The sequence below is a fragment of the Ambystoma mexicanum genome, chromosome 10 (assembly GCF_040938575.1).
Source record: "Ambystoma mexicanum isolate Mex_15411 chromosome 10, UKY_AmexF1_1, whole genome shotgun sequence".
Classification (NCBI taxonomy): domain Eukaryota; kingdom Metazoa; phylum Chordata; class Amphibia; order Caudata; family Ambystomatidae; genus Ambystoma; species Ambystoma mexicanum.
The window spans coordinates 615,437,784-615,452,729 of NC_090932.1; positions in this window are offsets into that span (position 1 = coordinate 615,437,784).

The following is a 14,946-nucleotide window of genomic DNA, read 5'->3' on the forward strand; positions in this document are numbered from 1 at the left end:
TTCACATGTGCAACCTTCATTCTGTACATTAAAGTCTTCTCGATTCTATACTTCGCCATCAGTACTATAAGGTCTATGCCTTCTCTTCTTTGGTCATACTTCTCAGTGCCTCACGCTCATTTCATGTGAAGTTACCAGCCTCTCCTTTTCACATCTTCACACTTCTTCGGGGATCTCTCTCAGGAGACCGGCATCTCTTTGGGGATACATCATACAGGGTTCTCAGTAGATACCTTGTCTCAACAGCTTTTCGTGTATAGGTACCATTACTGGCATTGCACATGACATAAAACTTAGTCATAGGACTTCCTGCAGAGGCATTCAGCTGCTCCTCTACACACCATTAAATTAAAGGTTACACATCCTATGCAGGACTTTTATACATTCAATTAAAGGTATGCAAGGAGCATAATGAGCTCAGAAGTCTTTATGTTCAGGATTTCAGCTGGATTAAGGTATTATCTATCATTCATGGATGGCTGAAGTTCTGAAGAGTAATGGTACATTGCCCTTCTTTTTATGTTTGTATTATTATACCAAACTGTCTTCTACTTTAAATTGATTCTAGTCTATGGTGGTTCATTCCATTAGATTTGTTTCAACTTTTGAAGACCAGTTTTTGATATCATCCTGTTTCTCTCTTTGCTTTCATAGCCTGCAAGTTATCTGTTGAAAACAAAGGTTCACCATGTCTCTTGGCATCACAGATCCCCATGCCCTACTCACATAATTTCAGCCTTCAAAGGGTAAATCCCCACCCTTGATCTGGGGGTTTAGCATCCCTTTCTCAGATCTTCTGAGTTCTGCAGCTGCACCGAGTTATCTGTTATCGACACAGCGCGGCTGCCTGTGACCTTGGCAGCATAACTTCTCTCTGGGGGATTGAAGGGGGAGTCATCTATGGATCAACTGGAGAGAGCTGCCGTCCATGTTAGGCCTGTTTCTCATACTTTCACAAACGCATCCTAAAAAGTGCCCTGACTCCAACATGACAGAACTCCTGCTACCTTAGCCCCTGTACCTCACCTCTACCACAGCACTTCTCTGACTCAATCTCACATGCCTACCTATGTCTGCTACCTACTAGGACATATCTTGAAACATGAATGGGTAAACCTCACATGTCAACATGCACCATAAAAGATCAGTGATATCACACCATTTGTGATTAAGTCAATTTGTGATTTAATTGTTACTGGACAGATGATAATTATCATCTGTCCAGTAACAATTAAATCACGTTTGTTACTTAACGGAGTAACACTGTTTGTTACTTAACGGAGTTGAGGAACCCAAGTCTTTGTGCTTTCTTCACATCCATGCGACAAATTTGTTAGACAAAAAAATAATAGAAGGGCGCAGTGGTTCTGCAGTCGGTATCCTCATAGTAGTTCCTCTCACTCTACGATATCTTAAAACATGACACTGTATACTATTGCTAAATACAAAATAAATCACCCTGTCTTTGACCTCTGCAACCGTAATGTAAATACATTGTTGCTCTTTCTATATTGCTATATGGTGCTTCTAATATGTGTCAAAGCTAGCTAGAACTGAATACACGGGCATTCTCACTGCACCCAACGAGAATTGCCAGCACTAGGCCGTCTGCTAATATGTCTTGTGCAGCCTAAATCTCTTCACCTGCCTAGGACATTGCACTTGCATCCCAACACTTGCACTCCTATTTCATCGACCTGTCACCATCATTAATTGTTCATTCAAATTAATTGTGTTTTTGACCACATTTTCTAGATAATTACCACTTAAGTCATTTAAAAAACAATTCCAGTTGACAAATGTATTAAAAACTATACTATTGGTGCACTTGCAAAATCAGTGCCTGATGCTTTTGAGTTCATAAAGGAAATGTAAAAGGGACTGGCCAGACATTGGGCTCAATTCTATTAGGTGTTATTGGCGCATATGCATGAATGAGCTGGAAAAGGTAGCAGAACGTAAGTTATAGCAATTCACAAAAGTGTGAATTTGTTGTATGACAACATGTACCTGCTGTCCTTTTGGCACAAAACCAATTGGTGGCACCTCCCCAGCGTACATTAAGAGCATGTAAAACATGTACAAGAATGGCCAAAAGAACACTAAGATATGACAAATACCTAATGAACACTAAGATAAAATCGATGGGAAGAGTGCAAGAAAAATACAAAGAAGTCCAAAACAAATGCGTAAGGGTTGTATTCACCACAGAAATTGGTGTGATAACACACATCACAGAAAACTATGTACCACACCCATAAAGAGTAAAGTGCAAAACCAACAGCTCAGTTCAAGAAAGGTGAAACCAGCATAAACAATATGTAAGAAAATAATGACCCCTTGCGCCACAACCTTACTCTATAGTGTTCGCCTTTAAACACAGCATATTATTTTGTTCAAATGTTCAATTTTCAATGCATATGTTCTTTACTGGATTGCCAACATGTTTCAACCTTCTCTCTTAGGTCTTCTTCAGGGCATTTACCAAATATTGTTGATTAAGGTTGTTTGTCAACCACAACTTGAATCAGTGTCTCTACCTTCAATAATATGTTTCAACAATTCTTTTTTTTTTTTTCTTAACAAACATTCCCCCCTTTTCTCTTCCCCCCTTGAACAGTGTTGCAGTCTCTTGTAATCTCCTGTTGGGTCTATATTCTCAGAAAGTATTGAACATCGTCAGATTCGAATTCCATTTCACACTGAAGGTTGACGTGCAGGTAAACAGTTAGGGTCGATAAGTGCTCTTCAAGATGCCATTTCAAGGGGTCCTCTGTGTCCATAATTTAACATCTTATTGTCTGTATTTCCCCATTTACAGTTGTTGTGTTGCACAGTGTGTATTCTTTAAGATCACAGTTCCTAATTTGCTTGAATCCCTTCAACTTGAAGTCAAACAGAATACTCCACACTTTATTTTATTTATTTTTATATTATTGTTCATTTACAATGCGCTTAATAGCAGTGAGTGGTTTCTAAGCGTGGAATCGGGATTCAAACCTCTATTGTGCCGCATTGTCTTGCTTCCAAGACAAATGCATTGCCCCTGAGCTATCCTTCCTCCCATTCCTCCACTCTTCCAGAATACCAGCTCTTACAATACCGTTTGAATGTAAATGTATTCAACACTTGCATGTAATGCTACTCAAATCTACCACTTTAATGCTCCCTGTCATTTACCAGGTCATACAATCATAATTAAGGGTTTCTTAGGCCCATCAACCTTTTAGGTAGAAAAAGCAGCGTTCCGCGTCGCCAACACCGTCTATAGTCTAAGGTTGTGGCACAAGGGATAGTTATTCTGTTACATGTTTATTCCAGTGACTTTGGGCTTTTGTCACTTCATATGACCACTGCCTGCCGACAACCTACAACCATATCAAATCACATAGTATTGTAAGGTAACATTTTTGTAATTAAACAGTAGTTAGCTCAATGAAGTATTAGCCCTCTAAGTGATATTTGTCAAAAAAGAGACAGCACAGAATGATTGTAGTATGCCAAATGCAAGGTAACCCAGTTTATTGCAATAGACTAGGGAAAAAAGCAAGATTAAAAGTCAAGCTCTCACTCCAACATTCTCCAACGTTTGAACAGACAACAGGAGTTTATATAGTACAAATGAGCCATTCTGAAGTCATCATGATCACTGAGTTATGAAAACCTATCGCTGCTGGCCATTGGCTCCCTCTACTAAGCTACATATGGAATCCTATATGTGCATAACTAGGGATTGGATAATCGTTATCTAAGATCCCACCCATGAACCGTCCCATAGAAACGTGCTACCTCATCATATTTCAATATGAGTTTTAGACCCTTAATAACTTCTGTGGTGAAAAAAGACATGTGCCCAGTGGTTAGCATGCGGTCACACTATCCATGAACTGGCTGCATGATGACATGTTTATGTAGGTAAGAGAGAGAGAGAGAGAGAGAGAGAGAGAGAGAGAGAGAGAGAGAGAGAGAGAGAGAGAGAGAGAGAGAAAGTGTATTGCCTTGTTTTAATTAAACCAAACAACCCATGTTACCTCTTGCCATGGTCGCCGAGACTCAAGGCCCTGTTCGTAACAGTGATCATGTTCTTGACATATTTATGAATAATTTTGTGAGTCATTCTGCTTTCACCATGCTAAGATTTTATCACTGCAATTAGTTGTTTTTTCTTTAGTCGCATCTTGCGTCCCTCTGTCATGCCTAGCCGATTGCAGAAGCATTAATCTGTCAACTCCTTCTGAACTTCCTGGAATATATAAACTTGAAATGGTTTGCTGTGTCTTTGCAACTTAATTTATCTGACAACTGAATGCATACAATAATCTCTGGATCTGCTATGCATCACTCCCCTATGAAGCCTTGGGCTCTTGACATTGCTTTTAATGTAGCTACCATTTAGCTGGCTACAGAATTTTCCCTGAATTAACTGTATTTGTTCTGCATTTATTTGCTGTCTACCGAGGCCTTGTGCATGCTTGGCACATAACATTTCTACATATGGGTACGCTGCAACCTCATCCCTACCTATTAGCCATGCTGCGCTCTACTTGTGTAGTGAGACCCTATCTTGGTACACGCCTCCCTATCACCTAGTCTATTCTATTTCAAAGCACTCTCATTGTTCAAGCTAATTCCTCCTCTGTTCTCTACTTGTGCAACGAAAGTAACTATTCTTTGTGCCAGCTGCATTTCCTGGAGGATTTAAAGTGCAGTTTCAAATATGTCCTTTCTGATTTTGTCATTCCGTTTTTTCTGAGGAAGGCAGGGGGGCACATGTTCTCTATTCAACAATTGCCCCACTACATTCCCCCCTCTGGTCGAGTCATCTACATGTTCTCTCATCATATTATAGCCATCTTTGGGCATCCACACTCTGGTGACCCCCTTCAAGTTACCTCATTGTGCTACGTATTCTGCTGGACTGCATGTCATAAGCCAGCACTCTCCATTGTTGTCACATTTCATCCAGTGCTCATTGTAGTTATAGGTATATTTTGGGCATGTAACAACTGCTCCAGGTTGTCTAACTGATGGTTCCAATGGGTAAATGGCACAGTAAACCTCATCATCAGTTTGAGTGTACTGATGTACGGTGCCAGCCACATTAACCATTACTGTCATTTGGAGTGCCTTCTTACCAGTCTTTCTACATTGGTTTTTTGCTATTCTCAAGATGCAAAAAGCCATTAACCAGTACCAAAATTGCCAACAGAAATTTGAATGCATCTGTCAGCCAGGTAGACATCCAGGAGACTAGATAACTGAACCAGCGATCGTCCTCAATGTCATTTACTAGCTCTTCCATTTTATCATGCAGCTCTTTCACTGAGTATATGGCCTCTGCCAAGGTCCCATTCTCCTCATCATGTTTGAGTGCATATCTACAGTACCTTGGCCCTATTTTTGAACACTCTCCTCCCTCCATGGCTGTGAGGAGGTCCAGAATATACCTGTTTTGTAGGGTCATTAATCTAACTGCTCTTCACTCCTCCTGGATGGCAGTGAAGCCTTTTATTATGGCAGTAATCATTTGTTACAGTTCCCACCTAGTTATCTGGATCCAATGTACATTTGCTGCTGCTTGCAGGCCAGGCATTAGAAAGAATGTAAAGAACGTTGTTGTTTTACCAACCAGCCAATGACTCTCTGGGATTTCATCAAATGCAGCTTTGGAAACATAGTTAGTTTTCTTTGTGCGTTTTGGAGCTAGGGATCTTTTTTCTTGTTGTGTGCCATTGAAGGAAAAGTCCTAATGTCAACCTCACTTTGCGGTATTACCAATGCTGGGGCATTTAGTAACACTATTGTACATATGCCACCCCAGTTGGGTGGAAGCTGCATACGGGCTCTTGTAGCGCAGGCCCAGCAATGGTCCATTAGTACAGCTCTGCCAACTTTCTTACCTGGCAAATCCATAATGCGTGTGCACCCTCCGTTGTCACTAAGCTTTACTGAGCCATTATTTCTATAGCATAAAGGGCCTGATTCACAGAATCATATTATAATGGCACAATCCCATAGGACAATGCTCTATGAATCAGGCCCAATGTTGGTACTTGTAGTTTGGTTATGGGTAGTGGTCCTGCTTCATCTTCCACCCAAGTTAAAAATGTAGCAGTTTCTTTCCATTCCTCACAGCACACTCTGTCTGCGTTAATTATCATTTCTATTGGTGCAGTCCATACTGCCTCTGCTTTGCATGCCATTATTCCATCAACCCATACTACTGAGGAATATAGTTTCCCTTTTATTTGTAATTATGGTCTGTCGGCACAATGAGGCATCACATTAAATTGGGCATCTGTACACCATAATATTTTGTGATACACTACTTCAACATCTCCTCTTTTCGGACCTGATAGTATATACTTGAATACCTTACTTTTTCATCCTTATACTCTGCATCATGTGTACTTCTTTTACATAGTTGTCTACATATGGGAATTCTGATACTGTGACATACTTTATCATGGCCAATTGTCCATGAAATTGTCCTCTGGACTGACATACTGTGAGATGTACCAAGCAGTGTGCTGTGGAGTCAGGTACTTCTTGAGGTACAAATACTCGAGAGGCTGTCATGGCATAGGGGATTAATGAGCAAACAAAGCAGCTTTCCCTTGATCTCTCTCTCCCCACCTTCTCCATTGACCTATATCATGGGTTTTGTTCAATATTTATGGAATTATCAAAATACCTTCTCATAAAATTCTCATCATCTGCAATACTTCTCCTACGTCTCCACAACTGGGTGGAATACCATTCCCTGCTCTAATTGGAAATCTACTTGGTTTTTTAACTTCTTCACTAACATTATGCCATAGGAACACATTTATCTTATCATAATCAGTTAAAAGTAGTGTGAGATAAAATATGAAAATATGAAATAAAAACAACAAAAGAGAAAGGAAAACAGAAGCACTGCAATAGCCATGATGTCTGTTGCGTTAAGATATGTTCTGCAGCGTATTGTTCGGGGTGTTATGAAGAGATCGGGAACATAAGGATTCGTAGTTTGCTTTGTCCCAGGCAATAGTGAATTAGTATTTTTTCAAGTGAGTGAGGCAAGCTGTTTACACCTTTTTCAAAACCTTTTGCATCCACATATAATGACAATAATAAAATATTTGATTGAAGATTTTCAAACCACTCCCACTCTTATGTAGTTCTTTGAAAAATATAAAAATAGTGTTGATAAAATATAAACATATAAAAAATGTGGAAGATAGAAATATTCCCAATAAAAAATGTAGAGATAAAAAAGTAGAAAAAACAGTCCATTTTAGATGTTTGTCCTTAAAATAGTCCCAATACAATGTTTGAAATTGTAAAGTAGAGACAATCGTCTGTTATAGATGATTGTTCCTGTGAAAAATAGTCCTCAGAAGCAGCAGAAATACTATGTTGGTGATATATTAAAAAAAGTCCTGAGCATACTGTAATTTAAATCTACGCCTAGATTTTGCTTGCTATGTTGTTCCTTTGGAATATGCGCATTAGAAATCTTAAATCAACTTTAATCAAGTAAAATCAAAGCATCAAATCCTTTCTTATATTTCCAGTGAAAGTTCAGCCTCAAAGTTCAGCAGCAGTTTTCCTCAAGTGGTGCAATATGACTTATATCTTCTTTACTCTCAAGTTCCTTATTCCTTTTATCTTCTTTCTCAGCATGAACTTGAGCTCTTGTCCTGGGTCTGGTTTTGTTCTCTTCTCCCTTTGGATCCTGGTGGCTAGGCAGCGAGGGGGGACTCTTTTATAGTCTTATATTGGCTATGTTGAATCACAGAAAAAAAGATAACTGCGTGGTATTCAATTCTATTAAGTCTTTTTCTGTGCCTTTAGTGATACCTCCCCGCATTTCCTTTCCTGTCAAGAACTGAAAGAGAGGGGTATTTAGTCATGGACATCAAATAGTCCTGTAAAACATTTACAAACACAGTTACAGTGTCTTTTGGGAATCTGTCTGCGCACGCATGGGCGAGGTAATGGGCACATGCATCCTACAACCTGTCATCAACTCATAAGGAGTCAGGTGCAATATTGCTAATCTTGCAAGCTGTGATGTCCGAGAATGTTGTACGTTTTATAAATGTAAAATAAATAAATAAATCTTCACAACCCTCCCTGAGTTTTTTCACTATATATGCAGCAGTGTTGCAAGGACGTTCTGATGTCCCTATCACTCCCTGCTTAATGGGCCAATGTACTGTTTCATAAATACCCTCATCTGTTTCTTTGGACATTGGATACTATTTCATTCGAGGTGAAATTGACCCTTTCTTTAATTTTATTTGTACTGTTCCAATTCCTTTTAGCACCCCCCAGCATATGTGCTGGTCGTCCATCGTGTGCCGTGTGCCCTTGCCAAATCTTGGCACCACTTACCCCTTCCTCCTCAGTGCCATGTAAAATCACTCTATCCTCCCTCACTACAGCCATCTCTAGCTAAATTGTAACCAGTTCTCCTTCAGTTACATCTGTATGTATCTGTGTTCTGAATAAAAAGTCTGTGGGTAGTCTCAATAACTGTCCCTCAGTGCGGGGAAGCCATGCTAACAGATTGCTTCACCTGCTGCGCTTGTGTCTGATCTGGTGAATATTGTGTATAGTGATAGTACTCATAGGGCCTCATTACACGGAAAGCGGTAAACCATGGTGCTACTAGCACCATGGTTGCCGCCGGTACCATACCGGTACCACCACGGAGGAAAGGGGAATTACCACCCCATTCCAAGTTTGGCGGGGCGGTAATTCCCCCCTTCTCCATGGCCCTTCCCCATTCCCATTGTTGCCCCATAAGGCATAATGGGAATGGGGAAGGAGCTAATTACGGTACCGCAAATTGCTGTACCGTAATTAGCACCAAGGTCCCTTTGCGGGTCCCAACTTTAATGGCTGGTCTACACCAGCTGTTAAGGTCGGGTCCCGCAAAGGGACCTCGTAGTAAGGCGGTAAGGGTTAACGGTCACCGGTACCCTTACCTGTGACCGTTAACCCTTACCGCTTTCCGTGTAATGAGGCCTATAGTCTTGCTGTGGTGCACCATATGGTGCTGGATACTCCACTCCCCCTCTTGGCCCATACTGCATTGCATCTTGCTGCTTTGCTCCTCTACTTCTACACACTCATCAAATGTGTCCTACTTTCCCACATGTCCAACATACTGCTCCAGATCCCCCAGGTCCTCCAAACCGGGGCTATCCCCCACCAAACCCAAAACCTCTCCTTCTGTGAACAAATACTCTTCCCCCTCTGTGGTAAAAGCTACTCTGGCATCTTCCAGCAAAATAACCATCCATGCTCTTCTGTGACATGACAACTCTGTGTTCATTATTCCCGTCTCCTGTATTTATCAATACCGCTCCTTCTACCTCCATTTTAGATACATTCTTTTCTGTACCAATTGTGTATTTGTATTTGTTTTTTGTTTATTTGTAAAGTGCACCAAGCCCTTAGGCATCTGGGTGCATTTCTTAGGTTAGCAACGTTACATATTTACATTACAAGATTGCATTTATACATTAATTACATGTTGCAAAGGACTTTCAGAGGGCAATTGAACACATTCAAAAAATGTGGTAGTAAGCAGCTTTACACTAAGCCTGAGTATGGATTAAAGCATGGGTTTAGCATGAGCTGGGCAAAAGGGACTGATGTGGGGTGGGTGCACTAGCGTTCTTGTGCTAGTGACCAGATTTTGACTTTGACTTTGCTTCTAAAGGAATGAAAGGATGTTTCAGATCTGAGTGAGATTGGTAATGAAATCCACAGTTTAGCGGCAAGCACTGGGAAGCTGTTACTACCTGCCTTCTGACGCTTAAACCTCGGGATCTTGAGGCAATGAGCTATAACGGGTCGGTCAGTGATGTTTCGTGAGAATAGCTTGGACAGGTTACCCGGTGTGAGGTTCGCGAGGCATTTGCGAGAGACAGTGATTTGAAGGCAATTCTTTGGTTGACCGATAGCCAGTTGAGTTTGTGTCTGAATTCCGAAATATGTTGGGCTCTGGGGATGTTCAGAGCAGCCCTGATGGTGTTGTTTTGTAGTACTTGTAGCTTGTTAGTATTCCGTCGGCTGGTCACTAGATAGAGTGCATTGCAGTACTCGAGTTTCGACAGGACTAAGGCTCTAGCTATGGTGCTACAATTGTTAGTGGTGAAAATTTGTCTGCATGCAGTGATTAATTTGCATGTGTAAACCGTTGAGGACGTTATTGCCTTTGTTTGTCTGGCTAAGGTTAGAGTGGAATCTAAGTAGATACCAAGAGTTTTCACATCTTTCGAGACCTTGATGGGGTTGCCATCTATGATGAAGTAGTCAAAACTAGCATCTAACTTGGTGAGTCTATGTTGTGATCCTAGAAGGAGTAGCTCTGTCTTATCATCGATAAGACAGAGCCCATGTTGCGCCATCCAGACCTGAATGACAAGGTAAATGTATTGAGAGTCAGCTTTGTGGTCGCTGGTGATGGGGATGAGTATTTGGGTGTCATCTGCATAGTTTGTATAGGTGACACCCAAATGGTCAAGGTCATCAAATAAGGGCTTTGTAAACATGTAATAAAATGTAGGAGACACACATTAGCCTTGAGGGACTCCACATGTGAAGGGTGCAGGTTTGGCCGAGGCTGATGGAGAGAAGACCCTCACTGATCTGTTCTCTAGAAATGATTGGACCCAGGTAGTATCTTTGACTGAAAAGTGTGCTGCAGAGATAAGATGGTTACAAAGGACTTGGTGATTGACCAAATCGAATGCAGCCGACAAATCAAGCAGTAGGAGGAGGGCGAGTTTTCCATTGTCTTTCAGTTCTTCAGTTTGAGTTTTCTGGGCGATCAGAGCCATCTCCGTTCCGTTCCTTGGTCTAAAGCCTGATTGCCTCAGAACGAGGAGGTTGTTTGTTTCAAGGTGCTCCTGGATTTGCAGGTAGGCTGCTCTATCCAGAATTTTCAAAAGGAAGTGGATCGTGCTTATGGGCCTATAATTGGTAGAGTTACTGGGATCTAATGATGGTTTCTTGAGTAAAGGGAGAACCCAGGCATCTTTTAGGTTGTTGGGGACTATGCTTGTATTAAATGAGGCATTGATTATGGAGGTGATGAAAGGAGCAAGTTCTCTGGTTGCCTCCTTGATAATGGGGACTGGACAAGTATCTCTCTGGCAATTGGATGGTTTCAATTTCGAGATGAGAGTGGGGAGAAATTAAATGGCTGACAGGTATTCTGGGATGATGCTTGAGAGGTGATTTGTGGTGAGGCGAGTGAGAGGCTAGATTTTTTAGATTCAGTTTTTTCTTGAAGCATAGTGATTTTACCTAGGAGTGCTTTTTCAATGTTGGAGCACCAAGTGATGTCTTTGGCGCAGGAGTGTCGGGGTGCAGAAGGGGATTCCAATTCTTTGAGTATGTTGAAGAGTTCTTTAGTACTCAATTTGGCTTGGGTAATCTGGTTATTATCTTTTTTGACCTGTAAAATTGCCTCTTTATAGTCGAGGGATCCTATCAGAAGGCTGTCCTTATTAGTTGCTATGGGGAGGCTCTTCCAAAGAGCCTCAGCATTTCTTTTTTTTACGTAAGGCTCTGAGGTGTGGCGTGAGCCATGAATTGAGGTGTGCGCGGCGTTTGGGCCTGCACAGTTTGAGTGGGGCGATAGTATTGATGCCCTTGAGGAGGGTTTGGTTATAAATGTCCACTACCACTGTGTGGTCTGTGTATGATTTGGTAGGGTTGTTGAGTATGGGTAGAATGAGAGGAAGCAGTTTCTCTAATGTAGTGTCCCTTTTGTTCCTCATGCATTTCAGAGGATAAAGGTTCTGCTTAGGGCATTGTGCCTCTTCCGTTTGCCTTTACCCTACTTCCTTTTGATCCTTCTCCTGCTTTAACCTACAGTGATGTATGATAGTTAATTGTAATGCTGGCCATGGTCCCATTTTAATCCCCACAATCGTTTTTTAACTGTATCTGTACTTCTTCAGGTAGGCCCTGACAGAGAATATGATAAAACACTGGAATATTTGTATCCCAATGGTCTTTAGGTTCCAAACGCCAGCGTTTTCGAATGCGTTGAATATAGGCAGCAGGGTCCTCAGTAGTCCCCATCATCCTTGTCATTATGGCACTCATGTCTGATTGATCTGGAAATAGCACTTTGAGTGCCTTCCATACATTAGCTCTGCAATTATTAAAGGGTGACTTGTCATATTTAGTGGTGTTATGTTCTGTCACTGCAGAATAGCATGCTCGCTTCCACATGATCTCTGGCTGGTCACCCAATATTGATGCAAATAGGCTTTTCATGTCACCTATAACTAATGCTATCCCAGCTGTCTCACGCTCTAGCTTGTAGTTCCAATGGCCCGCCTCTGCTGTCAGTGATGGCATCTTATCCATCAAGTTATTTTTGTCTGCCTGATTCCATGGAGTATCGTGGGGTTGCCCTAATCCCTTATGGAGCAGTGGGAATTGTGTTACCACTTTCTTGCGCAAAAGGTGATGCTGCGCGTGTTCTCCTTTTCAATGTCTCAGCTACACAGTGTCACTGGCGTTCTGGCAAGTTTCTTTTGAAATATGGTGATTTATTGTCTTCATTTATGGGCAGGACTGATGTGAAGGGTGCATACAGGCTCAAGTTTGGCCCCATTAAATCTGCTATCTCTCCTATGCCTGGTCCTGTGGTATCCATTTGTCAGGCTGGTGCATCCTCTTCTCCCCTGTCTTCACCATCAATGCCTGCACAATCTGTATCCTTGTCACTTTCTCCACTCTTGTCATCCTCAAGTATGAGATCAAAACTCACTCCCTTAGCAGGCTCCCTTACATATGTTCCACTCATTATCTCTGGCAACACTTCTCTGCCCCTGGTCTCTGGGGTTATTGTCCCACTGCCTTCTCTCCACATCTCTGGAATCCTATTTCTGCTCATCTTTTAGCTCATCTCCGTCCTCATTTTTTCAATGTCTTCCTTTTCACTTGCCATTAACCTATTCTTCTCATTTAGCCTCTTTACATACTCATCCCTTTCTCCTACCTCCCTCTTCCTCCTTTGCCTTTCCTGTTCCTCTCTCTCCACCTTCTCTCTGTTCCATCTCTTTCTCCCTTCATGCATTGTGCTCTATCTCTTCACATAACTAGTTTCGGTGTTTTTCCCATCGAGTTTCAACAAGATTTTTCCTCCTACACATTTCTCTGTTTTAATTTTAGTCTCTCCATGATCCCCATTACTTATGGGTATGCTTCTTGTCCTGTGTCCATCCATCTGCATGCATCCCACTCTGCGGGGCTCTTCCTTGGCTGCTCTTAACTGCTTTTCTTAGCTATGTAGCCCTCTATGTTCATCCTCATCCCTTAACTGTGTCTCTGAGTTGTGCAATTCTTCAGTCTCCATTTGCACTAATGGTGCCTTTCCTTTTACCATGTTCACACTTCTCCTATTATCATCACCTTCCTCATCAGGGGATTCATATCTGGGATTACTATACCCCACAGCTGCTGCTTGTTCCGGGTATATTCCTCGAATGGTTGAGGCTGGTGTGCTCTCCTCATACAGAGGTGGTACTGTGAATTGTGTGTTGCTGCCTGCCTCAGCTGGTGGTGGTGGAGCTGTTGGCTGTGGGTAAGCACTTTTCTCAGAGGTGGGCTGTTTGCGCTCCCCCTGACACATATTAAGCATCCATTCCTTTTTAGGCCCCTCTGTTTCTTCCTCAAAGGCCTTCCAGTGTTATAATACCCCTAGCCTGTTCTTGAGGTTGCTGCCCTTGTGTGTGGCATGTAAGTATGTGCACATGTGTTGGAGTACATTTTTATAGTGAGTGCCCTCTTGTGGCCATGACAGGTACATCTTCCCAGCAGTCCCTTTCACCCACTCAGCATGATACTTTGTGATTTTGGCATTATATCTTGGGAATGTTTTGCATTAGTGAATTATTGGGTTATCTGAAATGGTGGCAACTTTTAAGCAGCACACAGCTTGGCACTTACACAGAATAAACAATGGAAAATAGTGGTCAGCTTACTGAAAATTTAGAACAGAAATAATTTTTGACAATTTTCTCACACTTTTCCCTTAGGGCCATGCCTCAATAACCAAATCCTCCCTCTGGATCACAACAACAAAATCCACTCACAATCTAAATGTTCATACTTACCCCATCAACCTCAAAAAATACTATCTGCTACTCTCTTAACACACAAGAAACATCACCTCTAAAGGACCTGTCTTTCAACACAATACTATGCCGGCAACCAACAATTTAATCAAAAAACACAAAACAACACAATAAAATACAACTGTATTCCGGTTTACCCTGGGGCATCCTTATCTCTCTGTCTCATTAACTCTACCCACAAAAGAAGGTTGGGCCCTTAGTGGGGCTATCCTTTTTCGCTGTTTCTTAAATACCATACAATACATTCCCACCTCCTGTTACCTTGCACATAGCATACTCATTTTTTTCAGTGGACATTTGAGGGTTGTGGGCTTCAGGGTACCCTCACTTGCCAGCTCCCCCTGTTGCTTCTACTGGGCGGTGAGAGACCAGGCAGAGATCCACTCCAAAGTCGGCCATGATGTCCTTCCTGTTGAGTTGTGCACAAAAGAAAATCTGCTCCCCTGACCGATCCGCTGCTCAAAAGGAGGGTGGCTGTGCACCCCAAAATCCATAGCCCTTAACCGGACTCTGCTACCAGATAAAATGAGGGTCACAAAGCCAAATCACCCTCTAACTGGTATTTGTCAAAAAAGAGACAATACTGAGTGATTGTGGTATGCCAAATGCAAGGTAACCCATTTATTGCAATAGACTGTGGAAAAAAGCAAGATTGAAAGCCAAGCTCTCACTCCAACATTCTCCAACGTTTGAACAGACAACATGAGTTTATATAGTACAAATGAGTCATTCTGATGTCATCATGATCACTGAGCTCCTGCTCAGTGGTTCCCTCTACTAAGCTACA